The sequence below is a fragment of the Prionailurus viverrinus genome, chromosome B4 (assembly GCF_022837055.1).
Source record: "Prionailurus viverrinus isolate Anna chromosome B4, UM_Priviv_1.0, whole genome shotgun sequence".
Taxonomy (NCBI): domain Eukaryota; kingdom Metazoa; phylum Chordata; class Mammalia; order Carnivora; family Felidae; genus Prionailurus; species Prionailurus viverrinus.
The window spans coordinates 105,786,786-105,810,367 of NC_062567.1; the positions used below are offsets into that span (position 1 = coordinate 105,786,786).

The 23,582-nt window shown below is 34.3% G+C and overlaps 1 protein-coding gene across 3 annotated transcripts in view; it reads right to left on the bottom strand.

Moving 5' to 3' along the window:
- Positions 1-23,582, bottom strand: part of MGAT4C (MGAT4 family member C) — a 223,334-nt gene that overhangs the window by 27,399 nt on the left and 172,353 nt on the right. For 2 of the 3 annotated variants that reach the window (XM_047867191.1, XM_047867189.1), the window contains exons 2-3: positions 19,648-19,697; positions 2,599-2,684 (exon numbers count right to left, since the gene is read on the bottom strand). The gene's annotated coding sequence lies outside the window, so the exon portion shown is untranslated. The remainder of the gene's footprint in view (positions 1-2,598; positions 2,685-19,647; positions 19,698-23,582) is intronic. The other variant, XM_047867190.1, reaches the window with a different exon arrangement.

Genomic DNA, 23,582 nt, shown 5'->3' on the forward strand with positions numbered 1-23,582 from the left:
AGTTTCCTTCCATTGAGCTAAAAAGGGCTAGCTGGTGTGGAATCAATAATAGCCAACATTGAGTACTTTAAAGTATTTGCGGGGTGCCTGGGTGGCTCAGTCGGTTAGGTGTCTGACTTTGTCTCAGGTCATGTTCTCAGGGTTTGTGGTTCGAGCCCCGTGTCAGGCTCCATGCTGACAGCTCAGAGCCTGGAGCCTGCTTCAGATTCTGTGTCTCCCTCTCTCTGGCCCTCACCTGCTCACGCTCTGTCTCACTCTCTCTCTTAAAAATAAACATTAGTATGTGTGCTGCTGAAACGAGCACAAAAATAAATAACCATTAAAAAAAATTAAAGTACTTGCTAAGTACTTTAGCAAGAATATAGGAGTTAGTGCTTAGGCAGATCATGATTATGAAAGCTGTTTTGAGTTGTGGTAGGGAAGAAAAGATGATGATGATGATGATGATAACCGACTCAGAGGGCTGTAAAATTTTGTTAAGTCTTCCACAAAACTCATGGGGTAGATAAGAACATATTTCGTGATTATTCTCACATTACAAATAAAAAACCTAAAAATCGGATAGATTAAGTGATGTGGCCAGGGACCATATATAGCAAGGTGTGATACATAGGTGTGATAAAGGACGGGTCTTTGTGATTCTCTGACTTTTTATGCATTCCAGTCTACTCAGTTTATCAGAAAGCTCTACAAATGAGGTGCTTCTTGGGGAGCCTGACTGGCTCAGTTGGTAGAACATGTGATTCTTGATCTCGGGTTTGCAAATTGGAGCCCCATGTTGCACGTAGAGATTACTTAAACATAAAATCTTAAAAAAAAAATCTTAACCTTTTGATCATGACCTGAGCCAAAGTCAGATGCTTAACTGACTGAGCCACCCAGGTGCCCCAGGACTATAGCTTTTCCTTAGTTCTGATTCTGAATTTAAGAAACCAATAGGACTTAGGTATCCTCGTGTTGATTTTGAATCTGAGCGGTGAAACAGGACTTTGTATTAAATACTACAAAGCTTTTGCTATTTCATACCTTTGAATTTTCTGGAATCAAGAAATATGTTAATAAAACTACACCCAATGCTCAAGTAGAATATATGATTCATTGTAGCCACTTAAAGCTGTAACTGAATTTTTCCATTCACAAACTGTGTATGCTTACGGATGGCCATAACATTTACATTGTTTGGTGTTTACAAGCATATTTGCCAGCAAATTTTGGCTTTTGGAGAGGTAGAGTTGAGTTGGGTAACTTACAGATTACTTCTGTGTCAACAATCTTGAAAAATGAAATTTTTTCTCTATCTTTAAAACTCTTCCTGAATGAAAATGTCTATTATAATTTGTCAATAAATCACCTCCACATATTCCATTTTATCTAAGACCTATAAATGTTCTTGTATGTTTACTATTGTAAAATACATCTAAAATTTTCACTTTGTAAAAATGCATATAGAAAAAAGATTAAAGAGCTACAATGACATATTAATATTGGTTGTAGGTGTTTCATACAAGTATGAGTGGTTGTTACTTCTTTATATTCCTCTGTATTTCCTAGTTTTCTGTAATAAACATAGAGCACATTTAAAACAACATATTTGTTTTAAAAAGCACCTCAAATTTGACATATAAAATTTTTAAAAATTTTTTAAAGTTTATTCACACTTGAGAGACAAGAGACAGAGCATGAGAGGGGGAGGGGCAGAGAGAGAGGGAGACACAAAATTCAAAGCACATTCCAGGCCTCAGCTGTCAGCACAGAGCCCCAGAAGGGGCTCAAACTCACACACCATGAGATCATGACCTGAGCCAAAGTTGGATAATTAACTGACTGAGCCACCCAAGTGCTGCTATGTATAATATATATTTAAAGTTATGCAAAAAAAAGTGAAGCAAAAATATGAGAAGGTATTATTTAGTTCTAAAGGTAAAAAATGTTTTCTGAGCTGAAGAATATTTAAATTCTTCTTTCTCTTTTTATGTTTTGTACAATAAGTGCTCATATATTAATTTTATGGAAGATAGTTTTCTTTTCTATAAACACTCTTCTAACTGTACTTCAATATCTAAATGGACAACTTAGGCCAAAAAATTCTAATTCATAGAGCTAGATTAATACAAAATTTCAAGTTGACTAGTGGTGCTAATTCAGATACAGGAAAACAAATATCATCAACTATCCTACAGCCTGCTCTTGGTGAAATTGAAGCAGTCATTTCTGTAGTTAAATGTTCAAATGGAAAGCTGCAATGTCTGTGGCCTAGGGATACTGACAGCAATGGTATAATTGACATTTTTTTAATGGATTTTAAAGTCTCAATTCTGTTCCTTCACTTTGTTATCAGAAATCTTAAAAAATTCTAATATATCAGTTTAATTTTTTTCAATTCCTAGACTCACAAGGTTATAATTAAATCTAGTAATATTAACAGTTGTATAACAATATTAGTTCATTTGGGTTACCCTCAAATGGAAACAGAATCAAAACTTTGCCTTTTCCCTATGGTTACTGATTTCTTAAAACAGTCAAGTGGTTTTTAAAAAGAAATAAGTAAATTCAAATCTAGATTCATTACCAGTTCCTTAAATATAATTTTATACCAACCTTTCAGTCTCTCCTCCTTTTCATTCTCCCATGGTAGGAATTACTTTATTGATTAGGAAGCTATGGCCTGAGTGCATAATGAAAATCTGTAATGAAAAACTCATTTGAGAAAGAAATTAATAATTTCAACAGTGAAATCCAATTTTCCTATGTTCATTCTTGTAATCTATTTTGCATTATTTCCCACATGTACTCCAAACATCACTGACTCATGGCATTGTGCAGATAATCGATTAAAATGAAAGAATTACATAAAATATGTTTCTTCAAGGCTAACCTCTGGCTCTTTTATATTAAAATAGTTATATTTCTATATTCAATAGCTAAAAATGTTTTTAGAGAATTAAATACTTTTGCAAATACATTTATTGAATAATATTTATATATGTTGTTTTAGGATTCTATAATTTATTGAGGAAAATAGACTATCAACTATGAGCAAACACTAAAAAATCTACATTTTAGGGAAATGTATTATATGATAGGCACCGTGCTATAGGACTTTCTACATTCACTGTCTATTTTCTTCCTGCAAGAACTTCAATAGGCAGAGACTATGATATCCATTTTTTAATCAAGAAAAAAGAGGCTTTAGGGAATGTTTAGCAAACTTGTCCAGGGTTGCATACTGGTTGAGATCCAAACCAAATGGCCATACTGACCCATAGTAGTGAAAGTATAATGATAAATTAGGAGAAATACTGCTTATAGTATCATAGATATGTCTGTAGTTGTGATAGCATGTATATGTCCTTAACTCTCATAGTTTTGCTAATATAAAATAAAAACTAATGCTACAATAAACAAAGTGTCTAAGTCCTGTTCATAATGAGTGAGAAAGAGAAACTATATTGCATTCATTTTCTTTAAATACACAATAATGAAAGAATGTATAAAAAATAGAAGCAGTAAACCACCATACCCCAAAGTTCCTACTAGAAATAACCAGTTCTTTCCATAACTTAATTTCCCAGGGCCTTTTCTACACATACACAGACATAGCACACACAGCTCTACTTAAAATAGCACAAATACACTGAACCATATTATGTGTACTGCTTTGTGTCTTTTTGTTTCTTAACATACGTTAGAAATCTTTTCTCATCAGTACAAATAGGGTTCTTTATTTTTTAAAATTATTGAACTGTAGGTCTAGTTGAAACACTTACTAATTGGGCCCTCTCCAAATAAATATATCTGTAAGTCATTTCCAAATATTCCTTATTACAAAAGATTCAACAGCGATATAACAAAATTCTTGTAACATACCATTGTGCATAATTTTTTATATAATCCTATAAGTGAAATTGCTGGGTCAAAGGGTAGCTACATTTATGATACATACTGCCAACTCTCTTTAACCTTGTAATATATCCCTGTGTATTAAATGTAACACTGTTAGAACTGGTTCTGTGTTTCTTGTCGGCATTTCAAATAGATCTTCCCGCCTCCCAATAAATTTAAGCAGATTTGAGAGATTGCTGTTGACAGCTTAGTTAAATAAGCTTTCTTAGCTCTTCCAATTTGTGTGTTTATAATTCTTCCAGAGCCAGAGACATTACTAAAAGGGGTCCTTTCCAATTAAAGTAACAACAATGCATTTATGTATGGTGCCATTTACTGAATAGGAGGTGATCTCCATAGAAAATACTCATGTTTCAATCTGCATTGAATTTGGTTTCTTAAAATCATTATTAACCAGTTCTAAGTATATTACAAATAAATATGTCCATCTTCTTAAAAATAGTAATAAAACAGAGCTATAATAAACCATTATTAGGAAACCCTCAGGAAATGAAGAATTTTTAACTTTGAAACTACCACACCTTGTAAGCAAACTGAACAGCAACATAACAGACAGTGAAAGAGGCTGCAAAAGGCATTTCCATAGATATTTTTCTGACTATTGGCTCTTCCAATAACCAAGCATTAAAAGACTTTTCCTGTCTTCCATGTATCCTCAAATACAATGGCTAGTGACTAACTTAAAATATCCTGGCAAGAAGCATTATTTAAAGATAATTAGACATTTGTGTATTTTTTAATAATTTTATTATGAAAATTATACTTTAAAAATCACTAGTTTCTCATTTGTACTCCATTGGCTACTCTAATATTTAATTAATTACTTATATCACATCATATAGTATAATATACTCTATTTCTTGTCAAGAATTTTTGGATGTTTTTATATGAACTTCATATAATGAAAAACATTAATTGAGAACACAGGTTGTTACAGACTGCACATTTTAACTGCTTTCTATCGGTTAAGAATGCTAGCCTAGTAATAAAATATTCTAGTCAATGGGAAATTATCCATTTCAGTGATTAGACAAAAACTTGAAATTTATGTGAATACATGTAACACTGAAACTATGTTAAACATAACAATATTTTATAATTCATAAAACAGTTTAGAATCTTTCAGATGCTCCAAAGCCATCAGTATAGCTCTTACTATAATTTTCCAGAGAATCTACCAATGATAAAATTTACTTCACTTTGCTAAGCTCATCTCTGAAATAACAATTTTAGACTTTAATGTGCATATTCATCTTTTCCTAGAAAAATATTATATATGTGCAGTAATATTTCATCAACATAAAATATATATAGTTAGTAACGGTCGGTAATCAGTACAACTTTTGATTTTACATATTCTCCATTGACCTGAGATATTTAGGTTTTCCAGTCTTTAAAAGCAAGGGTATCTAGTTCAGAAAATATCAAACACATGCCGTTAAAAATGCTCCATCAACTGTTGTCTCTAAAGAATATCTTACATTCTTCAGATCCCTCTGTCACACTCCTCTGCAGTATTTTCTTAAAACAAATAACCATGTCATTCTCAAGCATGAGACATTTCATAATTCCATTTGCTGGTGGTACAAAGTTCAAATTCTTTTGCATGTCATTAAAAACTCCTGTCACCTTCTTTTGCCTTAGTAGTTGACAGTATTCCGCCTCTAACATCATGTTTTTTTTTTTAAGTTTATTTTATTTTGAGAAAGAGAGAGAGAGAGACTCCTAAGCAGGCTTTGTGCTATCAGCACGGAGCCTGATGTAGAGGCTGGATCTCACCACTGTGAGATCATGACCTGAACTGAAATCAAGAGTTGGACGCTCAACCCACTGAGCCACCCAGGCACCCTCTTAACACTGTGTTCTATGTCTGCTCAAATGGTCCATGCTTCACACCCAGTAGCTCAAATTATGCTCCTTCTTTTAATTTTTTTTAATATTTATTTTTGAGAGAGAGACAGAGACAGAGTGTGTGGGGGAGATGGGGAGAGATAGAGGGAGACACAGAATCTGAAGCAGACTCCAGGCTGTGAGCTGTCAGTACTGAGCCCGACATGGGGCTTGAACTCACAAACCATGAGATCATGATCTGAGCTGAAGTAGGACACTTAACCAACTGAGATACCCAGGCACCCCTATGCTTCTTTTTGAAGCATTGCCTAATTTCCCCCTAAGAAACTATGGCTCATTGGAGGCAAAGTATTTACTTAGGAAAATATATACCTCAGAGATGTTCCCCAACATTTTTGAGTGGATTTTTAATTGATGAATTTATCATTCAAGAACACAGATAAAAGCATCTCTTCAATTAAAATCTAAGAAACCTTTAGTGGAACTTCAAAGAAAGTGTTTCTAATTATAACACAGTATTTTACTAATTTGATTGCTATGTTGTATGCAAAAGTGTGGGTAGGAGTTTGATCCTGAGGGGAGATTCTAGGGATTGGGAGGAGGATTATTACATTAAAACAAAAAGCTTTAGTGAAGGAAATAAGAGGGAAAAAATGTCATATTATAGCTAAGATATGACCCAAGATCTCTCATTACACACCCTAATTTATCTATATATTAACTCTACATGTAATTATTGCAAACTTTTACCAGTGTAATTTTGATCATTCACACTGGAATACCAAGCACTGTGTTTTCAATTTTCTAATTATTGTCTGCAGCATTAAACATGGTAATAGTCATCTGATTGGCACTTTAAAAGACTGAACTAATTAAAGACAAGAAGTAGTAAAATACCTGATGTTTTTTAAAGGACAATGGTACAAACATAAAAAGCAGACAATCTCCAAATTTACATATAACCAGCATATCGAGCTTTTAGTAGTGCTGGCTCTGTGTTAAGAATTTTATGTGCTATAATTCATCTAATTGTCACAGAAAACTTGTGAGATAGGCACCATTAATATCTTTGTCATTTTATACACGTGGAAACAAGTTTATTGAGGTTAAATAACCGTCTTAAAGATATACAACCTGGAAGTGATGCAGATAGGGAACTCAAAGGCAGCTGATTTCGGAACCCAGGGTCTTTTTTTTTTTAAATGTTTAGTTATTTGTTTTTGAGAGACACACAGAGAGAAACAATAGGGGAAGGGGAGAGAGAGAAGGAGAGAGAGAATCCCAAGCAGGCTCCATGTTGTCAGCGCAGAGCCTGACACAGGGCTCAACCTCAGGACAGGAAGAGATCCTGACCTGAGGCAAAATCAAGAGTCAGACACTTGGCTGACTGAGCCACCCAGGGTGCCCCTGAGAACCCAGGATCTTAATCACAATATATTCCTCCTTCTTTTAATTTAGGATGAATGGAGTTTCCTGGTTATTTCAACATAGAATGGCATATCACAAAAATTTTATCTTGTACATTTTTGAGATTGGAGATTAATTTGGAAAAGGAAAAATGACTTAAAATGAGAAAATAGCTTAATAAATTAGTCTCTAAATCCAGAGACATGGGGAAATTACTCTAAGTGGAATATTGACAATGGGTTGGTAATGGAGCAACCATTTTACTTGAGGGTATGCCTTTTGAAACCAAAGGAGCAAGAATGGGAAAATAAAGGAAATAATGTCTATTAGTTATTGGAGATCATCTCTATTTTTATTGGAATAAGTAGATGTTTGAATATGAAGTTTGTAAATACACAGGGAGATGGATCAATTGGATAAAAATCAAAGTTCCAGTGCAAATTGGATATTTTTCATTTTCTGAGAACTTTAAAAACATTGTAAAACCAGTCTGAGTAATCCAAAGCTTTTGTTCTGCATTCATAGGTCTTTCTTTCTTTTTTTTTTTTTTTTTTAATTTTTTTTTTAATGTTTATTTATTTTTGAGACAGAGAGAGACAGAGCATGAACGGGGGAGGGGCAGAGAGAGAGGGAGACACAGAATCGGAAACAGGCTCCAGGCTCTGAGCCGTCAGCCCAGAGCCCGACATGGGGCTCGAACTCACGAACTGTGAGATCGTGACCTGAGCCGAAGTCGGCCGCTTAACCGACTGAGCCACCCAGGCGCCCCCATAGGTCTTTCTATGAAGTAGTCTCTATTGTATGGTATAATTACTTTAAAATCATTGGGTTTTTTTGGTGATTTAATTTGAAGATGTTCATTGTTGGGGGCACCTGGGTGGCTCAGTCAGTTAAATGTCTGACTTCGGCTCAGGTCGTGATCTCACAGTTCGTGAGTTTAAGCCCCACATCGGACTCTGTGCTGACAGCTCAGAGCCTGGAGCCTGCTTTGGATTCTCTGACACCTCCCCGCTTGCACTCTGTCTCTTCTCAAAAATAAACATTAAAATATTAAAAAAAAAAAAAAGAAAATGTTCATTGTTATATCCAAAAAGTAATCTCTTCATATGATATACTTACTTATTTTCAGTACAGTCAAATTTTAGTAGCAGAATTACATTTTTAGAAGAAATCTTCAAAATCAGTTGAGTATTTTTATTCAGATAGTGTTATGTGAAGAATTACAACAATTTGGTTTTGGGGTATCCATTTCCTTGTGTTATATAACATTTGTTTGTTTTTTTTTAATTCTTCATTTATTAATTTGCCACATTTTTTGTGCCTACTATGTATCTGGATAAAGCATGAGGATGCAAATATGAATATAATATTTCCCACCAAGAAGCTTAGAGCCTCTTAATGGAGAATCTTAAATTCTGATTAAATATGAACTTACACTCTGCTTAATAGTATTTCTGCTTAGCAAAGCTATGGTTAGAAAAGAAGAACAATACTGCTCTTACCCAAGGGAAACTGTAACCTCAACAAGTTAGACAACCAGTCAAGGTTTGCCTCTTGCATCTCTCTGAGAGGTGATGTAGTCAAATATCAGCAAACATGGAAAGCAGAAGGGAACTTCTTATCACAATCTTCACTGCAGTTAGTCATGGAGTTAGAGAGAGTCTTTTCTTCAAAATGTACATTTATTATTTTCCACAGCAAAATTGTTTTTTTTTAATTTTTTTGTTTATTTCTGAGACAGAGAGAGACAGAGCACAAGTGGGGGAGGGGCAGAGAGAGAGGGAGATACAGAATCAGAAGCAGGCTCCGGGCTCTGAGCTGTCAGCACAGAGACCGACGCAGGGCTCGAACTCACAAACCAGGAGATCATGACCTGAGCCAAAGTCAGTTGCTCAACTGACTGAGCCACCCAGGCGCCCCTCCACAGCAAAATTGTTAAGCCCATGTTCAGTATACACCAGCGTTCTGCTGGGGGATAGAGAGACAGATGTAACACCAAGACAAAATTGTTTCTGCTCCACTACAGTATAGCATCTACAGAAACCAATTTCCAGAGCCCATCATCTCTTCCTGGTTGTACAGACATCTGTAATTTGGCATGTTCTAAATCAAATTCATTTCCGGTTCCTCTCCTCAACTCTGCCCACATGTGTTCTTGGATCTATTTTCTTATTTTGTCTAATGACAAGACAATGCCTCTGCACTGTTGCCTGAAGTAAAAATCTCAGCATCTTTCCTGACTCTTCCTCTGTTGTCCTCACTGATGACGCACACCATCCCACATGCAGTATGTAATCAAGTTCAGTCAATTCCATCTCAGAAATGTCTCTGACATTTTCCTGTTTTTTCTTTTTTCTTTTTTTTTTTTCTGACTCACTTCCTCCCTCTAGAGAAGATAAGCCCTGCACAGTAAGAACTTGATCTGTTTTGTTCACTGCAGTGTCCCTTGCTCCTAGAAGAGTTCCTGGCACATAGTAAGACTTCAACAAATGTTTGTTAAATGAATATCTATTTCCAAAATAACATAACAACAATTAATATTTTTGGAGGATCATTATTCGCCAGGCACAGAGATATGTCCTTTGTAAATTTATGTATTTAATTTTTAAACTTACTCTAGAATAGATTGGCACAAAGAATTGATCGGCCTTAGGAGCCCTTGTTTGTAGCTACAGGGTTTTACTTAATTGCCCTGCCACAACCACTCATTCCTATAGTTCATCTTCCATACTGTTATTAGCATTATTTTTCTAAAGATTTATTACAATTCTATTTACCCACTTGAAACCTTTCAATGACTTATAACTTCTTGTCATTCCATGTTGGGTGTATTACAACTTGGCTACAGCCTACATTTCCACTCTATTTTTCAGGGTTCCGTTCCAAGAACCAATATCATAGCTGAAGAGCATACTTGCTTCCCAAATTATGCCACTCACTTTATCACATGTGCCTTTGTTACTATTGTGGACTGTGCCCACAATTACTTTTCCCTGCCTGCTTAATTAACTTCTATTCATCTTTCAAACTCAATTCCAAATCTCCTCCTGCATCTAGTTGAAAGAGAGAATTTGGAAGCCAGATACATCTGAATTTTCATTCTGGACTGTCTACTTATGACTGTAATTTCAGGCAAGGTCTTAATCCTCAAGGTCTTTGCTGTAAAGTTAGCACATTAACACTTGATTTCAAGGGTTATTTCTTTGATTAAATGAGATAACAAAGCAATTAGAACTTGGTACACACTCAGAAAAAGTATATCAGATCAATGCCTTCTCCTGACATCATCAGTTGAATAGACTGCTCACATTAATTCCCATATCATTTCAAAACTTACAGAAATTGTGTATTTTTAAATGTACAAATCTAACTGTGTGCCAGGTACCAAGTGCCAGGGACCAAGTAGACTCTAAATAAGTAAATGCCGAATTTATTGATGATTCTAAGATAGAATCATATGTAATAAAAGTACTCTATACTTTCTTTAGCCAAATGTAATTTTTATGGATTATTTTTATTATTCTTCACTGCTAGTAACAAAGAGTTGATTCTGTGCTTACATAAGCTCTGTACGCCTTTTACATCAATAACACCACATATTTTTATTTGTCCAGCCTTAGAGTCAAACATTGAATTAAATAGAATGACTCAATAGATTAGAAAAGGTCTCCAGCTCTATCAAGACTTGTCATAGTTTAAGGCAAATGTAAATGTCAATGTCAGGTCAAAAAAGACAGAATCAAAAAGTAGTGTGAGTCTTGGGAAAGAAAAGAGTACTACAAACGGGGCATAGCCAATTCAAAGTGTGGGGCTGACTCTGCCATCACAAATGAGAATTAGATGGAAATGTTGCTGCTACAATATGATTTTGGTTTGCTTTGTAAATAGTCTATTTAGGAACATACAAACTGCTATTCAACTACTTGGGGAGAGATCTGGACTGGTAAAACCATCAATCTTGTACTGTGTGAGCACACAATTTCTTTTCTGCGACTTGTGGCAATCACAATTTCCTGCTTTACAAAATGTCAGGAGGCTGGGTCCCAGGAAAAAAGAGGAAGTCAGAACTTGCTGCATATTTCTTGAAGATTATTAATTAATTTATTGTTTCTTTGGAATCATTTTCTTCAAGGAGGAAGGAACCACTTATCTAATTTAAAACTATTGTTCATGATATTAGTGATAACACTTTATTTACAGGTAATATGGAACCTTAAAAAAACAGCTGTATTGAAATTCAATCCTGGCTTAGAGTTTTCCTTTTATTCATTGCTGAATGAGTGTCTCATTAACATTAAAAAGAACTGTGAATGCCTGATGATTAAGACATAGAACGTGTCTAGGGGTTAATTTTAATTGCGTATAATTGTATTTGGATGAACAGTTTAGAAACAATCATTCAACAATAGTAACCACATTTCTTAATTACAAGTAGCAATTGACTTGGACATACATTTGTTGTGCCTCTGACCCTATAAAAAGAGCACTCTGGAAATCTGAGTTTATGTCTTCCTATGTTGGAAATATCATCTTTCATGACCACAACTTGCAAAGAGAAAAAAGAAAGAGATGACAATAGCTTTAAGTCATGTGCTACTTTACAGAAAAGACAAAGGAGGCTCAGATAATTAAACAATTTGTCCACATTCACTCAACTATTAAGTTATAGAATAAAAATTGATATTTACGTTTCTACATTTTGAAATCCAGTGCTAAGTAATGAAAAGAAAAAAATTTGTGTGAACCATTTGTATCATATTTGTGTGTTGTGGTCTGAATGATGTGTCTACTCCAGATTCATATATTGAAAATCTAATGCCCAAAATGATGGTATTAAGAGGTAGGGCTTTTGGAAGGTGAATAAGTAAGAAAAGTGGAGCTCTCATGAATGGGATTAAGAGCCCTTATAAAAGAGGCCCCAGAGAGCTAACTTGTTCCTTCCACCATGTAAGGATATGACTTGAAGTTTGCAACCCTGAAAAGGATCCTCACTTGCCCATGCTGGCAGTGTGATCGTGGACTTCTAGCCTCCAGAACTGCAAGAAATAAATGTCTGTTATTTATCAACTTTCCCATCTGTGGTATTTTGTTATAGCAGCCAGAATGGTCTAAGACATTGTGTCTGTAGATAGATACTGAAGTTGAAATCTGTTTGATTGTGGAATAAAAAGGATGTCAGTCTATGGCACAGATCTTCATTGGCTATGTATTTATGACTGAGGTTTATAACATGTCTTAATACTTGTAATATTACTATCTGTACAGGTGGTCCTACACAGATAAAGCTCATTAAATGGAAAAGTTTTCTGGTATCGATGACCAAAAAACACTTGCTGAGAAATCTACAATGAACAAAGTTTTGGGTTGCTTATTTTCAAAATAAGGTTGAAGAGGTAAAACCAAAAATTGATTAGGTATAATACATATTTATGCATTGTTTTCTAATAGAATACTAATTACATTATAATCTGGAAAAAAAAACATTTGTCATTTACTAGGGTTCAAAGCATACTTTATTGAATGAGAATATTCAAGCTATGAAGAAGTGTGAAGATTATTAGCCCAACCTTAACTTTATGCAGAAGAAAAAAAAATCAATACTAGAGAGTCCAAGTGACTGATTTATTTTTTTAAGTTTATTTATTTTGAGAGAGACAGAGACAGCATGAATCCGGTATGGGAAGAGAGAGAGGTAGACAGAGAATCCCAAGCAGGCTTGACCCTATCAGCATGAGCCCCATGCGGGGCTCAAACTCGTGAAATCCTGAGATTACCACCTGGAGCAGAAACCAAGAGTTGAAACCAAGAGCAGAAACCAAGAGCTTAACTGAGCTACCCAGGCGTCCCCAAGTGATTGATTTAACTTGTTACTGATAGGACCGAGACTAGACTGAGGTTTCCTGATTGTCAATGTTATACAATTTGAAAGGGTTCAAATGACCTTAGAGTCTAAAATCGTGGTGTTTCATGTTAGCCATTAAATTCAAAGTTACCAACTAAGGCATAAAACATGGATAATCAAATATGGGAGAAGTAGGACTTTCATGATACACTTAAGATTGATACCCTGTCTAAAATAGGTTTCACCGTAATCAGTGGTTTTCCCCATGTTATAAACAATTGTGCTTTTTCTATTGAGTACCAAAAGTAATCCTTTGGGGTTTAGGCCTCAGTCATGAAATAACATACATTTTATACTCTAGAATCACACTCCCTTTGGTGAGTAAGATGTTCATATGCAGGAGCTAAAAATAACTGAGGGAATAGTGACTTAAATCTCCCATTTCATTTTCAGGGTCACAGTGGGGTAGACCAAATGAAATGGTGAGCAAAACTGCTAGCATGCAAATGTATGTTAAAAGTTATTTCTGTTTCTCTCCTATTTCTCTCTCTCTCTCTGTTTTTTGCTGACTTTTTACAGTTTTATTTATTTTGAGTTAAATCTGCTTAAGATGTTCCTACACTTTAATGCATGAGAGCAAAATACTGCATAAATTTTTAAAGAGAGAGCAAGACTAGATTATAAATATGTATGAATATCAATATTCATACATTAATATCAATATGTATGAACATCAATAACAAAGCAACTTATCAATAGAAACAAGCCCACAACCCAGGAACTTCATGGCGACATCTGCAATAGTCAGTTAATGTAGGTTTCACAACAATAGCCATTGAAGGAAGAATCTAGGTTCTAACAGGATTGGCTTGGTCCATGCAATAAGTAAAAAAATATATACATATATATAGAGAGAGATAAATATCTAGATTTATTTTTAAATTAGAGTAGTAATAATGGGCTTTCATTATCACATGGCAACAATCCACTAGACCTGAATAATTGCTAATTCCATTTAGACAGGAAAGGTTCTCTCCAGTTTCCTGCAATCTCCTGTATCCCTGATTTCTTAATATTTCATTTTATTTATTTTATTTTTCCAACTTCTTAATATTTTAATATTGAACTGCATCACTCATTTATATTACCTATATGATTCTAGATATATGAGTATCAACAGCTGATTCAGAAAGGGAGCTCAAGCTGAAAAAAATTTTTGGTATTTTTATCCTTAATAGTATGGTTATTTCTGAGATAGAGAGAGATGCAGTATACACACTTTAGCATTTTCCATCCTGTTAGAAAAGAGAAATAAAAATATCAGATGTGCCTTTCCTGGTTTAGTGTCATTAGATCTTTACTCAGCCAATCTTCTATTGAGTATTTTGATAATCAGAGAAAAGCATTCAGATTTCTTTTTTTTAAATTAATTTTTACAGTTTATTTTTGAGAGTGCTCAGGGGAAGGGGGTGGGCAGACAGAGAGGGAACCAGAGAATCCAAAGGAGGCTCTATGCTGTCAGTACAAAACCTGATGTGGGGATTGAACCCATGAACTGGTGAGATCATGACTTGAGCTGAAGTTGGATGCTCAGCGGACTGAGTCACCCAGGCACCTCTACCATTCTGATTTCTATATTTGTCTGCCTATAAGGAAGAAATGTGCTCAAGTGATGCATTTTGGCTATTTCTGGTCTCTGTGAAAGTGAATTTTGATGGCATATCTGTGGTATGCTTAGTATTACTTGGCTATAGTGAGAGATTTTTCTGATTATGCATATGTGTGTGTGTGTGTGTGTGTGTGTGTATCTTGAATAATACTTATACTTCTTATTATAAATTAATAAATGAGAAAAATTGCCCTTAATTTCAATGTCTTAGGTATTTTATTTAGTATGAACCTATCTCTTAGGTCTGTTATATCTAAGACACTGGTTACACCTAAGCATTTACAGGGTAAAGCCAATGTTACTAATGAATTTTAGAGGGCAGCGCTATTATTTCTAAATATGTCCTTCCAGATTTCTGGAGTATGTAGAACAAAGTTAAATTAATTGAAAGTGAGGCAATGAATTACTTTTACCTTATGTTTTTTGTGAATCTAGGTTGATTGGCTGACAAAATGTCACAAATTCTTTACCCTTCCTTGTACGTATTCCCTCTTCAGCATGACTTTGCGACGTCTCCCATCAAGAGGTGTAGTCTCTTTCCCACACATGAATGCCAGCTGAATTTTTAATATATTTTGGCTAAAAGAATGCTCTAGAATTAATAGTGTGCAATTTTAAGCTTAGAACTCAGTAGGCCCTTCATGCTCCAACTCTCCCTCCTAGAACTCTTATTACCACAGAACAGGCCTGCCCTAGTTTTGCTTGAGGTGCAGAGTCCACTCAGAAAGGTTATTTTTGTTTGTTTATTTCTGTGGCAGTTCTCCATTATGAGAATAGAAGTTGTTCTTCAAGTAAGTCACTGTTCTTTGTCCCTCATGACATAATTCCTCTAGTATATTGCGTATTTATAAAGCCTTGAAATCCATAGACCATGGACATGCTTTCATTATTGTCAGTAACAGAGTCATTCTCAGCCTGATTATTTTATACTTACAAAATGGGCTTCCTCCTTTTCCAATACACATGCAAAAATATTGATCAATATTGAGGTATTTAATCTGTAAGGAAATATTTACTTCCTGATTTTACACAAAGCAGTAATTTCTATGGAATGTGGAAACATAGAAGCTGAGAATTTTAACTAAGAGACTGTTCATAAAGGCTTTCTCATTTTGGTTTGAGGTTGAAGGTTGAAGACTCTCGATGGTGTTGTGATAATGCTGCCCTTGGAAAGGGGAGGTTGCTCATAAATTTTATCATATTAAGATCAAAATTAAGACATTTTTGAACTGAGAATGTTTCACTACTCTAACATTACATGAAGAAATAAAATCAAAAGTAACAAGATGACTGACCAGTTCCTGAGGAGTCCATATTTATTGGAAAGAACAGACAGTAATGTGGGATCACATATCTACTATGATGAAAGAATTATGAAGGGCTAACTTTTTCTGTAGGCTGATAGTTCATACTGCAACGCATGACCGTGCACTAAAATATCTCACTGGAGACTGGCTAATCCCACTGTATTTGAATAGCATACCTTCTCCTGCTTCATACGTTGTTATTAACTCTTTGGCTGAGCCATAGGAAGTGGAGCAGTGGCAATAAACAGAAAGTGTTCTGAGAGGGCTCTACCTCTCGATTTAATTAAAAGGAAAAATGGGAACACTTGGATGGCTCAGCCGGTTAAGCATCACACTCTTGATTTCGCTTCAGGTCATGATCTCACTGTTCGTGAGATGGAGCCCTGTGTCAGCTCTGCACGGACAGCCCAGATCTTCTTGGGTTTCTCTCTCTCTCTCTCTCTCTCTCTCTTTCACTCTCACTCTCACTCTTGCTCTCTGCCCTTACCCTTCTCTCTCAAATAAACACTTTAAAAAAGGAAAAAGGAACCATATGCACTACAAATTTGGGGAAGACACAAATTACTGCTGATTCTAATTGTTCCTACATACTGTTGTAAAAATAAAAATTGAGAAAATAAATTAGCTTATGAAAATGAACTCAGTACTGATGGATTGAAATTTAGTTTGAAAATCTCATCCTTCTTCCCTCAAAGGACAGCCTGTTATAAATAGAATTTTTTTGCAGTGACATTTTCACATCTTTTTTGAAAATACAGACAAGAAAATAACATGCGGTACAGTTTAAGGTAGAATAAAAAGGAATATATTGAAAAAAACACATAACACATAAACATAATGCTATTTTCTACAAGTAAATCTGGCTGATTTAAACCAGTGTGAAAGTGCCAGCCTCCAAAGGTAGTAAACAGAAATTTTTGAAATGTTTACACCAGAAAGTGCCACCAACAGTGACTTTATATATACATCTTTCACATGAATAAAGAAAAGAAAACACTTGTGTATGTGCATTGCCATTTTTAGCTCCCTTTTCCAGCTACCATATGGGTAACTTCATTAGAGAGCCTGAATGTGTATTTTATGAATTGCCCACTTGGTTAAACAGTAAGCATTAATGATAATTACAAGAATCTCAAAGGCTATAAAATTAATATCGTGCATTTGAAGAGTCTAAGAGATTAGAAGAGGAACACAAATTATGCTTCTTTTATTTTCTTCAAAGGCAGATTCAAACAAAAACTGTACTCTCTTTCTCTTGACAGGGCTTAATAATTTAGTAAGATTAATGTGATAAAGTCCTTGCTTCAGGAAAGAGAAAGAAGTAACAGAAGCATATCAGAATGATGGAAGGGAAAGGTCAAAGACTAGGAAGTAAATTAGTTTGAATTAAAGTTTTAACAGATTTTTCTGCTAAATATTACCATTTACATTCTACCAAGTGTAAAGAATTAAGTATTAGCATCTTTATAGACCCACAACACTTGATTTTCTGCTTCAAGCCAGTATATTGAATCTTACAGCCAGAGTAAGCTTGTGATGAAAAGATAAATACAATTAAAATAAAATTATGTACAAACACATATGTATATATATTTTTAAGAATCCTTGATCTGATATGAATAAAAAGGAAATCTGTAGAGACTAATATAAAAGTAAAAGCAGAAACCCTGAGAGGTAAGTAATCTCCAAAGCCAGCTTTCTAGGTGAGAACTTCTAGCAATTCTTAGAAAGCTTGAGCTACTCTTTTGACTGTTTCATGAGGAACAGAGTGAAAAGCATAATAGAAGTCCCTTCTCCAGATAAAATGAGAAATAAACCTCATGGGGAAAATAATTCTGAAATGAAATCTTGTCCTAAGTGCTGGCTGGAGAGAAAAAACAAAGAATTAACAAGTTAGTCCTCATCACAGATCTGAAGTATGAACCCATGCTGTTTGTTGGGTTAAAAACTTAAAACAGAGCATTTAGCTGCCTCCTTGCCCCTGTCGGGGACTGGTAAAAGCAAGTACTGTACTTTAAGAATAGAACTCCAAACCTAGCCTTAAAGAATTCCCATCAATAATATTCCGCATATCTGAGATTGTATTCAAAAACAAAAACACACAAACAAAATAGGATTTTATAAGTGAAAACAACCAGGAACAACAGAGAGTACAATCAAAACCACAGATTAGAGGTTTGGCTTGAACATAAGAAAAAGAAAGAAGAGACTATTAAATCTGTAAAACCCTCTAATGGAATTTGTTAACACAAGGGTATAAAAAAAGAATAAAATGAGATTAATTACAAGTCACAAATGTAGATTAACACAGTGAATTGGTTATAGATTCAAAGAACGTGGCATTAAGAAATTTATGTGATGGGGGCACCTTGGTGGCTAGTCGGTCAAGCATCCAGCTCCAGATTTCAGGTCAGGTCATGATCTCATCGTTTAAGTTTGAGCCCCATCCCATGTCTGGCTTTGCACTTAGAGCACGAAACCTGCTTGGGATTCTCTCTCTCTCCTTGTCTTTATGCCCTTCCCTGCCCTATCTTTCTTTTTCTTTCTTTCTTTCTTTCTTTCTTTCTTTCTTTCTTTCTTCTTTCTTTCTTTCTTTCTAAATAAACTTAAAAATAAAAAAAAAACTATGAAATGATTTGGAAAAAAATTAAGAGACATAAAGAATAGAGAAAAATGGAAGCGGCCACATTAAAAGAGATAATGACTGAGTAATTCCAGAATTGCTGAAAAAACATCTCTGCTCGGATACTGTAGGGCTAATAAATCTGAAGTGTGATATATAAAAACTGTACCTAGATTCATCATAACTAGCTTCAGAACACCAAAGATCAAGAGATTTTAAAAGCAGCCAGAGAAAAATAGCAAATTACAGACACAGGTATAGCAATTAGGCAGAGAGTTGACTTTCCAATAATAAATAGACTCCAGAAAACAGTGGAATAAAACCTTAAATGGTGTCAGAAAAATTATTGACAATCTAGACTCACATTCCAGGGATATTAATTTACTATAATGAGAGCAAAATACAGGTACTTTCAGACAAAATAAAAAAAAAAAACCTGAATAATGTTCACTAAGAGAAAATTGAAAGAACATATTTCACAAAGGGAGATAAAGTGGAAGTTCTGATAAGAAGGAATGGAGCAAAAAGAAAGTGAGAAATATGTGAGTAAATCCTCCATAATATTAATTTACAAAAGTATAATAATAGTTTCAACTTTTGGAATAATAGAGCAAAAATACATATAACATTAACACAAAAATCTGGATGGCTCATGAGAATTAAGATATTCTAAGATACTTGTATTTTAGGAAGGATTTAAAGATATTAATTAATACACTCTGGAAGATACCTTAATTGTGTTAGTTGTATACTGTAATTTTGTTCTATGACCTGTTTTTTCTTCTAGTGTCAATATGTTTCCAAGTTTAATTCAAAATATCAAAATACATGCTTTGGTAAACTCGTAAATTTCCAATAAACATCCTCTAGAGTTTTTACTGTGAAAGTAGTAGTATTGAAAGAATAAAATCTGCTTACATAAAATTAATGAGCAAATAGCTCCAATTTAGGCATGAGTTTGACTTTATGAAGTAGCTTTGATAATATACAAAAAAAATTGTAGCTCCTCAGAATTTTACTGTGAGTGACAGTTAACCAATCTCACCTTAAGAAAGAAGCTGTCATAATCTGTTCTGTACAGAAAATGTTGATACACTAGAAAAAAGAAAGTCCAGTATTACTAATATATTCCTCTGGTTTATTATTAATAAAAGTAAAGTAAAAATATTCTAGATAATTTGTTATTTCCCATGCAGTTGCATTATGTTCATATTTATTAATATTTTCTAAATTGACAGAATATATACATATTTTAACTTTTTTGTATATAATAGCATATCCCTTTACATTAAGTAAAATTATTTAAAAGTAGTTAAATGCTTGAAATATATATTATACAATATAAAGATATATATATATATCTTTTAACATTATAATTGCTTTTTTCAGGGTAGTAAATAAATTAGATATATTTTATAATATTTCATTTAAGCACAGGATTATTTGCCTTTTGAAAATAACTTCAGTCCATATTACCTAGCTTCACTTCACCTAAAAAGTGCACAGGGTACTTTGTTACGAATGTCTACATTACTGATTTTTCCATCATGTATAAAGGCTTACAATATTCAAGAGAATGTTTTTGCTATAACATTAGAAATTCATTGCCTGGAACACAGTTTGCTACTGCAGTTCGCCATACCATGTAACAAGGTTATTCAGAAGAAAACTGTGCAGCTATAAGAAAATGAGAACATGAAGAGAAGTCTCTAAAGATAATGTCTTTAAAAGTCATGTGGGCATTCTTTGAGCAAAGATATTTTGAGTAACAAATATGTTGTTATTTTGCATTACTTTTCTTGACTACACTTAAAAGTACTATTTATATATATTTTTTAAAAATTCAGTGCTTCTCTGGGCTATGTAGTTACTTCCAAGGAGACAATAATGTTATTTTCTGGAGTTTGAAAATTCATATGCTCTTAAAGCACAAATTCCTCTGTCTTGCCTGGTATCTCCATTAGTTTTTTGGGTTTTTCTTTTTTCATCTCTGTTTAGATGTTCTGTGGTCAATTACATACTCACCTTCACTGGGATATCTGTAGTTTTCCTCCATTTTTAATACTGTAGCTCTCACATATGGCAAGAATAGTTGCAATTCTAGATTGATCTTTTAAAGTTTATTTATCCATTTTGTGAGAGAGAGAGTATGTGCACCTGCCCGAGCGAGGGAGGGGCACAGAGAGAGGGAGATCTTATAGTCATGAGAACATGACCTGAGCCAAAATCAAGAGTTGGTCACTCTATGGACTGTGACATTCAGGTGTCCCACAGGTTGATCTTTAAAATGGTAGTAGTCATTCTGATAATCTTATTTCAAATAAACTTATTTGTCAATATGGAGGTATTACCACTCAATCATTAGGGTCAGGCAGAAAGGAGGTGGCATTTAAAGAGGTCTCACTGTAGGGGAGCCTGTGTGGTTTAGTTGGTTAAGCGTCTGACTTCTGCTCAGGTCATGATCTCACAGTTAGTTCCAGCCCTAAATGGGGGCTCTGTGCCGACAGCTCAGAGCCTGGAGCCTGTTTTGGATTCTGTGTCTCCCTCTGTCCCTCCTCTGCTCTTGCTTTCTCTCTTTCTCAAAAATAAAAACACATTAACAAAAATTAAAAAAAAAAGAGGCCTCACTATAGATTCCAAGAAATTTGGTCTGCAGAACACTGTAACAGTAAGTCAAGTTTTAACAAGCTTTTGGTATTTGGCCACAGCAAGGCATTTGGACTAAGGGCTTTATGTTTTTAAATTTATGGATGGAACCCATTGATGATAGGAGTCCAGACACTAGAAGTGGTAATCAGATGATCAGGCAATCATGAAAGAACTGTATGTGTTTTGAAAATTGTATAACATCCTTCAAGACCTGGATGTCTTCTAATGTCTTGTAATGATCTATGCCTTCTGACTGTTTCCACTTACTAGTGATCTGACCTTATATTTCAAGATAGATTTTAACAGATCTGATTTTTTTTACAGTAAGAACTGATGAATTTTCTGAAAGGCTGATTAACAAATGGAATCTGATGATTTAACCTTGTATGCAGATCACCAAATGGAAACTGAAATATACACTGAAAACACAAGACCTGGGCTTATTAGTGGTTTATAAGGATTATATTTGGCTAATAATTGCTCATATATTCTAAGGAAAAATATCACAGAGGTGTACCTGAGAAGAGATATACATGAAACAAAATATTCATTTAAGTAAAGGGTAATTAAGTAAAGATAATTTCTCTGAGTGTATTAAGTCATATGTTTTCTTTTTATAAATATTATTTTGATATAAAAATAATGTTATTACTATGAGAGTTTATCCTATTTGATATTTAACATACTAGATGGCATTATTGATGTAGCTTAAATTATAATATATATGAGTGATTTTTCTTCTTTCTGAGGCATTATTATGAACAATAGTTAATTTTATATACTTCTGTTCTTTATTGTGATTAAATATTTTGACTCATGTTACAAATAATTTTGTTAGCACAGAAATTTCAAAGAATTAAAAAAATTAGTTGATGGAATTATTTTATTATTTTTGACCATTTCCAATATTCAAGCTTCAAATATTTAATATAGATATTTAAATATATAACATATAAATATACATTTTTAAATATATAATGTAATTATTCAGCCTGTCATAATAGCAAACTTCATTTCTGTGTAAAGTGAAAGCATATATTGGAAAAAATCTCAAGGTAAGGCTAATCAACTAAGCATTCTACAGGGAGATAGTAACCCTACAAACAACTATAAACTTGTAATGGTTATGGAAGGATTTTCAAGACAACAAGATGTCATCAGATTAAAAATATCTGTATGTTGATTTTCTGAAAAAATTCAGAGTTCCTTGTTACTGATAAATATTTGAATACATACTCAACACATCCTAAATTTTTGGATACATAAATTGCTTCAGTTACACAAATGTCAGCTATTACTATACTGCATGTTAAATAATAATAAATGTGTACTTTCTGTACTATTCCCAAGCAGTTTTCTTCATGGGCACAGGAGCAGCTCCAAGAGTCAAATCAACCACACATCACTCAGTGAAATTTACGGCAGATAAGGAACACAAAACATGAGGGAAAATGAAAGGCGGAAAAATTACCTTTCTCAAAAAAAAATCTATGCTCATCTGAATCTTAAATCATATATTCTTTTCCCTTCATACCATTCTTGATAGGAATCTTACAGAAAAAAAAAATTCGTTAAAAGTGACTGTGCTTCACTGTCAAGAAAAACCTATGGTCAGGGATATACTGAATTCCCAAAGCTTTCATCATTAATATTTTATGAGTCTCACTGATCTGTCCTATATAGAAGAAACATTTATCTTTCATTTGTGCAAGCACTGCCTGCTGAGGAATAGATTTCATCTGTAAGCTGGGTGGTGAAATGAAAACGGCAGCAAAAGTAAGAGGAAGCAAAGTGTTCACTTGATTTCTTTTACTAGAGTCTGGCTGCACATTACTGAAGTTGCAGAGTCAGCCAAGCAAAGTGAAAGATCTTTGGGGAACTATGAAGAGTGTCAGTTCTGGGCCAATATACTTTGTTCTGCCCATGTGAATGCCCATGTGTTAGTTGACTTCTAAAGGAAATGATTAGCCACGGTGACTTTTGTTGTTGTTGTTATTGTAACTTAAACCTTTACAACAAAGTCTGGTGCCTACAGCATTTTGGGAAATCATTTGCTCAGTCTTGAAAATTGTGTTCCTTATAGATGAGATGACTAAAAGGCAAATTGGTGATCTTCCAACACTTCAAAGTGAAAAAGCTAGATGTTTTCCCTCTCAGTAGTGTGTGGCTTGCCATGTAGGCTCACCTAGGACACTGGAGCTGAGAATTCCCTGTGGACATCCATAGAAAACATCGACAGAAAAGTCAAACAGAGAAGAGGGCCCAGAACACTCTGTCACAGTCAAAAAGCACATTGGACGTCGTCTATTAGGTTCACTTAGAGCACAGGTC